Below are 10,698 nucleotides of genomic sequence, written 5' to 3' on the forward strand. Positions count from 1 at the left end.
TTCTTGTCCTACCTTCGGGCGCTTTGGAGAATAGCTTGACTCCCTCTTCTTTGTGGCAACTCCTGAGATATTGGAACACTGCTATCATGTCACCCCTCACCCTTCTCTTCATTAAACTAAAGTACACATACCCAATTCCAGCAACCATTCCTTATATGTTTTAGCTTCCAGTCCCCTAATCATCTTTGTTGCTCTTCTCTGTACTCTTTCTAGAGTCTCAACATCTTTTTTACATCGTGGTGACCAAAACTGGATGCACTATTCCAAGTGTGGCCTTACCAAGGCATTGTAAAGTGGTATTAATACTTCACGTGATCTTGATTCTATCCCTCTGTTAATGCAGCCTAGCACTGTGTTGGCTTTTTTGGCAGCTGCAGCACACTACTGGCTCATATTTAAGTGATTGTCCACTAGGACTCCGAGATCCCTTTCACAGTCACTACTATTGAGCAAGGTAGTACCACCTATACTATACATGTGCATTTTGTTTTTCCTGCCTAAATGTAGAACCTTACCTTTTTCACCATTGAATTTCATTTTGTTAGATAGCGCCCAGTGTTCGAGTCTGTCTAGATCCTCCTGTATCTTAAGCCTATCTTCTGGAGTACTGGCTATTCCTGCCAGCTTGGTGTCGTCTGCAAATTTGATGAGTTCCCCATCTATCCCCTCATGAAGGGGATGTTGAAGAGCACTGGGCCCAGAACAGAGCCTGGGGACACCCTACTACACACTTCCTACCATGTAGATGCAGTTCCATTGAGGACCACACGCTGCGTACAGCCGGTCAGCCAGCTATGAATCCATCTGGTGGTGATGCTGTCTAACCCACATTTTTCTTTCTTATCAAGTAGAAGGTTGTGGTCTACTTTATCAAATGCCTTACTGAAGTCCAAGTAAATTATATCCTCTGGTCCACTAATTTGTCACTTGGTCAAAGAATGCAATAAGATTTCTCTGGCATGATCTTCTGTTTTTGACAAACCTATGTTGGCTTTTAGTAATGACTTTGTTTGCATTGTCAGAAGAATTTCCTGGGGTTCGTTTCCAGCTGGGAAAAGCCAACAATGAAGAAATTTGAGGAGAGCAGCTAAAGCAAAGCAGGTCTTTATTTCAGGAAGGCAAAAAAAAATGACAGAGAAGTGACTTCAGCGTTCCTGCCTTGCAAGGTGGTCTCTCAGTCCTGAGTTGTGGTTTTTATATGCTTTTTCTACCCTAGGGCTGTGGGTTTGCTGGTTCCTTCTTTTGTGTTTTAATGGTTGTCTGATGTTCCCTTTCTTGTCCTAAGACTTAAGTGATATTTCTTTGTCCAGTTTCTATTTTGGGAAACTGGGGCAGAGCAAGCAGTTCTCCTCAGGGATGTTCCTTTTGTCCAGTTTCTATTTTGGGAGTTAATCCCACCAGGGCCAGGGCAAGCAGTTCTTGGTGGCTTTGCTATCTGAGTTTCCCAATTGCCGGTGCTTGCCTCTAGGCCAAGGGTAGGCAACCTTGGCTCTTTTATGACTCGTGGACTTCAACTCCCAGAATTCCTGAGTCAGCCATGCTGAGGAGAAACGGAGAGGTTTCCAAGCTGAGCCATGCTGACTCAGGAATTCTGGGAGTTGAAGTCCATGAGTCATAAAGGAGCCAAGGTTGCCTACCCCTGCTGTAGGCAAGCAGAGCTTTTAAGTTGCAACGTTTTATGAGGTTCTTGCGTGATTCTTGGCAGTATGCCCAGAAGTTCAGCAAAAGGCTTTTACAGGAAAAAAGTGGGTCTGCATGTTTTCCTAATGAAAATATGAGAGTTTTGTCAGAGTAAATCTTCCAACAGCATCTAGGTGTTCACTGATACATTGTTTGATTATCTTTTCCAGAATCTTCCCAGGTATTGAAGTCCACAAGTCTTAAAGTTGACAAGTTTGAAGATCCCTGGTGTAAGATGTTGCATAGGGTGGGGCAGCAGCTGAGAAGGCTTTCCTAGATCTTGCCGGTCAAACTCCTTGACTGATGAGATATGCTCAATATAACTGGGACGAGACGGTTCCTGGTCCCATGCCACATCAAATTTAATCAGCATGATGACCTGTAATTGCTCCCTATGTATTTCATGATACCCTGTGCAATGTCGCGTGGTTGAACGGAGAGACGGACACTTGAGCTGGGTAGTATTTCTTTATTGAGTCAGAAACGAAGCTGGAGCAAAGGGGTTACCTGGCGTCTCTTTATACCTGCCCAGGTGAATGGTGACCAATAGATTTAAACCTGGGCTTCCCGCCAGTGCAGGTGGCCAATGGATTTAAACCCTGGCTTCCCGCCAGAGCTGACCATGCCCTGGGGCTGTCAACGACTCGCTCTATTCAGGCTTTCCCGCCAAAGCGGTTATAGCCTGGAGCTGTCCACCCCCCTGTGCTAACATTTCCGTGTATGCTTTAAAGGCATACACTACACCCCTTCCCCCATAGTGAGGAATTACCCTCTGTCATTCTGTCTCCATAACTATATACACTTATTTACACTATACACAAAATTTACATATACAAGAGTTTACAATTGTTTTCCCTCGGTTGCTTCTCCACCCCCCTAAGAACGCACATAGTCCGTGAGGTAGCTTGGAGCCTTGAGTGGCCTGCTTGATCTTCTTAGGGCTGTTTCACCTGGTGGTGTGATGCTATGTCTAGGCTCTCTTCCTTGTTGTGAATGTTGTGGTGGATTGTGGTGTGTGTGTGCGTGTGTTGCTGTGCCCGGGTTTTGTGTTCTGCTGGGTCCTGGTGACTGCCTGGTTTCTCTGTCAGTCTCCTGCCTGGGGTGGGGTTGCCACTGTGCCCCTCTGGTAACCCTCCTGGGTGTTTGCGTTTGTGTTGGCTCTTCCTCCTCTGCCCCCAGTGTGTCCTCTATAACCCTTTCAGGAGCCCTTTTCCTCAGCTGATCCAGGTGCCTTTTCCAAAGGAGTCCCCCCTCCACCCTTACTCTGTAGTATGTCCTCGGAGCTGGCTGCGATCAGGACGTCATCGAAATAGGGGCAAACCCCTGGTATTCCCTTGAGGGTCCTTTCCATCACCTCCTGGAATATTCCAGGAGCCACACTAACCCCGAACTGCAACCGGTCTACCCGGAATGCCCCCTTGTGTGTGATGATTGTTTGTGCTCTAGCAGCCCCTGGGTCTACCGGCAGCTGCTGATAAGCTTGGGCAAGATCCAGTTTAGCGAACACCGACCCGCCTTGCAGGGACGCCAGAATGCTGTTTACCGCAGGAACTGGGTATGAATGAGCGCTCAGAGCCCGGTTGAACGTCCCCTTATAGTCGGCGCAAATTCTAATTTCGCCGTTTGCCTTGACTGGCATTACGATGGGGGTTTCCCATTCCGCTCCATCGACTGGCGTTAGCACCCCCTGGTCTACCAGCTTATCCAATTCCCACTCTATCTTGTGCTTTAGCGCGAACGAAACCCTCCTAGCCTTCATTCTTATGGGTTGCACCTGGGGGTCTAACTTAAATGAGATTGGGGGACCTGTGTACCTTCCCAGCTGCCTGTCGAACACGTCCGCAAAATCCTTGCAGACAGCTTCAAGGGAAAGGCAGCTCCGCATCTGGTGAATCCCCGTGATTCCGATGCCCAGCGCGTTGAACCACCCTAACCCCATGAGGCTGGTCCGCTGGCCTTCAACGACCAGTACACTTAATTTGCCCTCGAACCCCTTGTACTGAACCCTCACCAACGCCTCCCCCCGGACGTTAATGGGTGACCTTTGAAAGTCAGAGAGGGTCAGTCTGGATGGCCTCAAGGGAACCCGTTGGCCGCTCCACTTGCAAATCTCCTTAAACATTCTGGTGGAGATGATGGACACGGCTGACCCTGAGTCCAGCTCCATCGTGCAGGGGACCCCTTGCAGCTTCACCCTCAATTTTATTTTTGGGGTTAGCACCGCAGGGGCCCCTGTTAGATAAACATCCGGCCATCCCACCGTGTGGCTGACCGTCAGTCCCGGCAACCGCTCCACGGTACCTGTAGCAAACTGGAACTCTGCTTCCACCTCGTGCAGGCTATCCCGCTGCTTGCTCCTGCAGACCGCCGTGATGTGCCCAGTTTTCCCACATGCCCGACACTTGGCCGACTTGAAACGGCAGGTAGACCGAGGATGCTGTCCTCCGCAGCTGGCGCAACGGGTAGACCGGGAGCTGTTTGTGCTGCAGCCGGAACACTGGGTAGACCGGGGTTGTCCGCAGCCGCTGTGCTGGGTAGACCGGGGCCAATTCATGCCGTAGCCAAGAAGTTGGGTAGACCGGGGGCCGTTCGCTCCGCACCTGCACTCCTGGCATCTTTCGTCTGCCGCAGCTGGTCTTGGCTCCCTCATGTTGTCTCGGTTGGAGGTGACGGGTCGCTGTTGTCGGTGGATGGCGTCCACTTCTAACTCTGCCCCGTCCGCGTCACCGCACCCGCTCAACTGGTGGATGGATCCGCCTTCCCTCGCGTCGGACTCCTCGGCCGCATCCCAGGCTAGGAATTCCTCTTGGACATCCCTCAGGGTCAGCTTCTGGTTTGCAAAAATTTTCTGGCACAGCTTCCTGTCCCTCAACCCGCAGACGATCCGATCCCGCAGCCGGATCTCTAAATTCTCAAAATTACAGAGGCGAGCTGCCTGCCTCAGGGCAGCCATGTATTGCTTGGCAGACTCACCCGGCCGCTGGTCCCGCTTCTCGAAACGATACCGCCAGGCGATCTCAGACGTCTCGGGCTTGAAGTGCTCGGTCAGTTTTGCCAGCAACCCGTTGTACCCGACGGAGTGGATGTTTTTGGGTGCGCAGAGACTGACCGCCAGCTGGTACGTTTCCATGCCGCAGCTGCAGAGTAGCGCCGCCGCTCTCTGCCGGTCATCTTTCACTCCGTTTGCCCATAGGTAGCACTCGAGCTGCCCCACGAAGGCTTCCCACTCCTCTGGGCAGTTGCTATTGAAGGGGATACTGACCCAGTTGTACCATTCCGCCGTCTCGGTCATCCTGCGTCTTGGTCCGGGGCTGCCGATTGGATTCTGTCCGCGGCTAGCATTGTCCGGTGCAGGATCCCATCCTCGTTGCCAGTGCAATATCGCGTGGTTGAACGGAGAGACGGACACTTGAGCTGGGTAGTATTTCTTTATTGAGTCAGAAACGAAGCTGGAGCAAAGGGGTTACCTGGCGTCTCTTTATACCTGCCCAGGTGAATGGTGACCAATAGATTCAAACCTGGGCTTCCCGCCAGTGCAGGTGGCCAATGGATTTAAACCCTGGCTTCCCGCCAGAGCTGACCATGCCCTGGGGCTGTCAACGACTTGCTCTATTCAGGCTTTCCCGCCAAAGCGGTTATAGCCTGGAGCTGTCCAGCCCCCTGCTGTGCTGACATTTCCATGTATGCTTTAAAGGCATACACTACACCCTATTTTAGTTAAATATACTGCTCAAAAAAATAAAGGGAACACTTAAAAAACACAATGTACTGTATTTAATAGTAGGATGTCTTATTTTCTGTTCCCTTTATTTTTTTGAGCAGTATATTAACATTCAGTAACAGGAGGAGGTATAATGATGAAAATGAATGATGGCTGATATACACGTGCCAGGATAATGTTGCAGGATCCAATCTGGGTCAGTCACCAGAACCAGAGGTTTAATCTTCCAAACTCCAGCAGAGTGAAGTTCCCTCAGGATGGGCTCCAGCATGAGTCCAAAAGCTTGGAAGCCTAAACCTCTGGTACCAGTGACTGACCCAGATTGGATCCTGCAATGATGGCAATGCTCAAGGCACTGCAGACCCGGTTCCAAAGTGGTATCTTCCTGTCCTCCTCTAAAGGCCTTTTACTGTACATCATTCATCTTCCTCTTCCTCCATAGGACTCTATGGGCAATTCTATTCAGAAAGGGACAACTCTTAACTCTTTTGTCAGGTCCCTGGTTATCATCTACCAATTCCTCATTCAAAACCATCCCACTAACTCGTCTAGATTAGCTGAGAAGACACACAAAACAATGCAGGCAGTCCTCGACTTACAACAGTTCATGTAGTGACTGTTCTAAGTTACAACAGCACTGAAAAAAGTGACCTATGACTGTTTCTCACACTTATGACCATTGCAGTGTCCCCGTGATCATGTGATCAAAATCCAGACACTTGGCAACTGACTCATATTTATGACAGTTGCTGTCTCCCAGGGTCATGTGGTCACCTTTTGTGGCCGTCTGGCATGGAAAGTCAATGGGGAAGACAGGTTCATTTAACAAGCTTTACGTTTTTATTCAGCTGAACAAAAGATGGGCTTCTCTAAAAGAGAGCAGCCCTGAAAGACAAGAAATCCTTGTATTTATTCTTTCTGGTTACATAAGCAAGTCATCCAGGAAAGATGACACGCGTACATAAAGATTTCACCCAGTAAGTCTGGCGTACTGTAGATAAGAGAGGAGAAGTAACTAAACATGTTCCCTTTTGGGGTGTTTCCCTAAAGATATTGTATGTTCTCGGATGGGTTAGGACATTGGTTATTTTTCTTGCTGGCCTTTCACAACCCTCCATCCAGGACTTTGCAAGAGCCCAAAGACAGTAGGGCCATCTGCACATTCACAATTGATATTTCCTATACTGTCCCCTAATTCCGGGTCAACAGTTGAGGATTACCTGTTTTAAAGCAAAGGAGATCTGCAACTGTTGCTTATTCCTTTCATTTCAAGGGTGCTCAGTCTTCCAATCCAGTGGTCCCCAACCCCCAGTCCGTCGACCAGCATCTGGCAGTGGCATGCCAGAAACTGGGCCAGGCAAACAAGCGAAGCACCATCCATGGGATGCAGGCAGCACGTGAAACCACACCCCCTCCAGTCCGCTCAAAAACCTTATTCCTTGGAACTGGTCCCTGGTGCCCAAGAGGTTGGGGGCCATTGTTCTAATCAGAAAATGCCTCCCTCCCATAAATTCAGAGTCCTATCTGTAATGTACTGGCCTTTATATGCTGTAAGTGTTTGCTTATGTTGTACTGCTTGCTAATTGCTTAGTTCAATTGCTAAGTGCTTAAGTTCACATGTATATTTGTAACGGTTGCTGGGCCGGCCTAGACTGGTTGTCTCCAGCTGGCTAAGTAGGTCTTTGGGCGGGAAACCATGCTTTAAACCTATTGGTCACCACCTATCGGCCAATGGTATAAATAGCTGCACAGCAGCTCCTATTTTGCTTCTGTTATGTTCTGACCTTCAATAAAGCCTGTTGCTGTTTGAACCTTTCATCTCGCTCAATGCCTGCAAAGAAATGGCTACACAACACTGGCAATGAGGGTGGGATGTGCTGCTTCATCATAAGAACCTGAAGTCACTAGGAGGTGAGACCAGCACAGAGCCTGGTAGGGAACAGCATTCCCCCACCCCTTGGTCTGCCTATCAAGTCACGCTGGAGACCACCCCACCCTTAGGATCCATCCCAGGGCCCACACAGAAGCCAGCAGCATGAGGTAACGTGAGACATAAGCCGCAAAGACTTTTCACCATGGCGAAGGTCGGAAAGCTTGAAGAGTTCAACGTGATGCACCCAGAGAGATGGTCGTTCTACATTTCCCACGTAGAGAAGTACCTGCGTGCAAATCAAATCAGTGAAGATGGGCTGAAGGCCGCGACCCTCCTCTGTGTGTGCAGCCGAGCCACCTTCAATATTGCTGAGAACTTGGTTGCCCCGGCACTTCTAGAAACCATCACGTATGCTGATCTCAAGAAGAAACTGCGCAACCATTTTGATCCTAAGTTATCGGTGATAGCGTGGAGGCATGCCTTTGAACAACGCGAACAACAACCCGGCGAGTCGGCGACAGAATTCACTGCAGTGCTTCACCAAGCATCGTGACTCTGCAATTTCTCTGTCCTAGAGGAGCGACTAAGAGACCGCTTAGTCTGTGGACTCAGGAACAGAGAGCTCCAACAAAAAGTCTTTGCAAAGGAGACTCTCTCACTTCAAGAGGCCTTAAAGGAGGTAATGGTGGACGAAGCCACCAGAGGGGCCGTGAAGACATTGCGGCCCTCCAAAAGTGCGGCATCTACCGAAATCGTCCACCACGAGGACGCTGAACGGTTGGAAGACACCGACTGTGACCATGAAGTCGACAAGATTCAGCCGCACCACGAACGAGGAATGAGACCATCTGACAAGGCAGTTCTCTTCCCGAGGTGCTTGGGCTGCGGAGGCCGCCATCAACACACGGATTGCCGTTTCAGAACAGCCATGTGCTGGGCATGTGGAAAACCAGGCCACATTGCCGCCATCTGTCGAGGTCGCCAGAGGGACCGCCAGCTGGACGAGACTTTCAGGAGAGGTACCGGGGCCCCGAGGCAACACCGAATAGGGTTCTGCTCCAGCCGCCAGAGCATTTTCTGCACCGGTGCCCACTGATCTCTTAAACAGAAGTTGTGACTGCAGGTCAAACTTCAAGGAGTTCCATGTAAAATGGAACTGGACACAAGCTCTTCTGTGTCCATCATCTCCATTGGAACTTTTTGGCATTTTGCAGCCATAGCAACAGATGGGTCAAGCTACGACCATCTAATATCCTATTAACTGATTTCCAGAATTCCAGGGTGGTGGTCAAGGGCGAGGCCACCTTTGCAGTGAAAATCAAGGGGTTTTCAGGTCCACTAGACATTATTGTGGTAGATGGCCAGCGTATGAGCCTCATATGGCTCAATTGGTTCGATGCATTAGGCATCCAAGTAACTGGCGTTCACCGGACTCAAATGACAGATTTGTCTTCCATCTGCAAGGAATTCACAGATGTTTTTGGCCCAGGTTTGGGAGAGTACAAGGGCTCTCCGATAGCTTTTAAACTTGATCCCCAGGTCATGCCCATTCGGGTTAAGCCCCGCCATGTGCCGTTTGTGTTAAAGCATAAAATCAATGCAGACCTAGGCAAATTTGTTAGTCAAGGGGTTTTGCAGCCCGTGGACAGTGGGGAGTGGGAGACCCCCATTGTTACACCACTCAAGGCCAATGCAGAGGTACAAATATGTGCTGACTACAAGTGTACCATTAACCGGGCACTACAGCAGCACGCGTACCCTGTCCCAGTCAGCCATATTCTGGCATCGTTGCAAGGAGGCTGCATGTTTGCTAAATTAGATTTAGTGCAGGCCTACCAACAGCTGCTGGTGGACGAGGCCACGGCAGCCACCCAAATGATTGTTACGCACAGGGGGGCCTTCAAGGTCAAGCGTGTTCAATTTGGGGTGAGTGTAGCCCCAGGAATTTTTCAAGGGATCATGGAGCACACGCTCAAGGGTATTCCGGGGGTCTACCCCTACTTCGATGATGTACTCATTGCCGGGGAGTCCACATAAGTTCTGGCTGAGCGGCTTAGAGGTGTCCTTCAGCAGTTCTGCACCACGGGACTTAGGTTAAGGAGAGACAAATGCAAGATTGGGGTCCAGTCTACAGAATTCCTGGGGTTTCAAATCAATGCCGAGGGCATCCATCCTGCAGAGTGAAAGCTGAAAGCTATTCAGCTGGCACCAAGCCCTAGGTCCAAGGGAGAGCTTCTAGCCTTCTTGGGCCTCCTAAACTTTTATCATTCATTCCTCCCTAACAATGTTGCAGTGGCAGAGCCGCTACACCGGCTCTTAGACAAAAATACTCCATGGCAGTGGACCAAGCTCCAAGAAAGGAGTTTCCAGGCAGTCAAGGTATTGTCCTCGAACTCGGTGCTCATGCACTTTAATGAAAAGCTGCCAGTTTCCATCGCATGTGATGCGTCCCCATACGGGGTTGGAGGGGTGCTGAGTCACTTGTCAGCAGATGGGAGACAGTCACCCATCACCTATAATTAGAGGACCTTGTCTTCAGTGGAGTGCAATTATGCACAAATTGACAAAAAGGCCTTGGCCATTGTGGCCAGGGTTAAGAAGTTCCATGACTATTTATATGGGAGGCAGTTCACAGTCTTTACTGACCACGAGCCCTTGCTAGGCTTGTTCACAACGGACAAGAAGACACCTCAAATTCTGTCGCCACAAATGTTGAGGTGGTCTATCTTCCTTTCAGCCTACGACTACAGGCTGGTTCACAAACCTAGCAAAGAAATGGGCCATGCAGACGACCTTAGAAGTTGCCCTTGCTGCACGTGGAGCCAGATCCGGCTCCAGCTGCCCACATTTTAGCCATACAAGAGTTGCCGGACTTTCCCCTACATGTGGGAGACGTCGCTGCAGAAACTGCAGCTGACAACTTCCTAAGTCGCATGTTGGCTTGGATTCACACAGGATGGCTGGAAAATAGTGGGGGCCCAGAATTCTAAAGTTTTTTCAGTCTGAAAAATGAGCTTTCGGCTCACAAGGGGTGCATCCTTTGGGGTAGTAGGGTCGTAGTCCCCAGCTCACTTAGGCCCAGGGTTCTCCAGTCTCTGCATGAGGGCCATCTGGGTATTGTCCGGATGAAGGCACTGGTGAGGAGCTACCTCTGGTGGCCAGGGCTAGATAAAGCTATCGAGGCCCAAGTACACGGGTGTTACATGTTTCAACAGTCCAGTTCAGAGATGCCGCAAGACCCTGTCCACCGATGGGAGGAAACGCACACACCATGGTCAAGAATCCACATAGAGTTTGCCGGGCCCTTTCAGGGACAGTTGCTTTTAATAGTGGTCGACAGCCACTCTAAATGGTTGGAGGTGGTTCCAATTCCCAATATGATTACTGCAAGGACCATCCAGGTGTTGTGGTCACTGTTTGCAAC

The sequence above is a fragment of the Vipera berus genome (assembly GCF_964194415.1).
Source record: "Vipera berus genome assembly, chromosome: W".
In the NCBI taxonomy this organism is placed as follows: Eukaryota; Metazoa; Chordata; class Lepidosauria; order Squamata; family Viperidae; genus Vipera; species Vipera berus.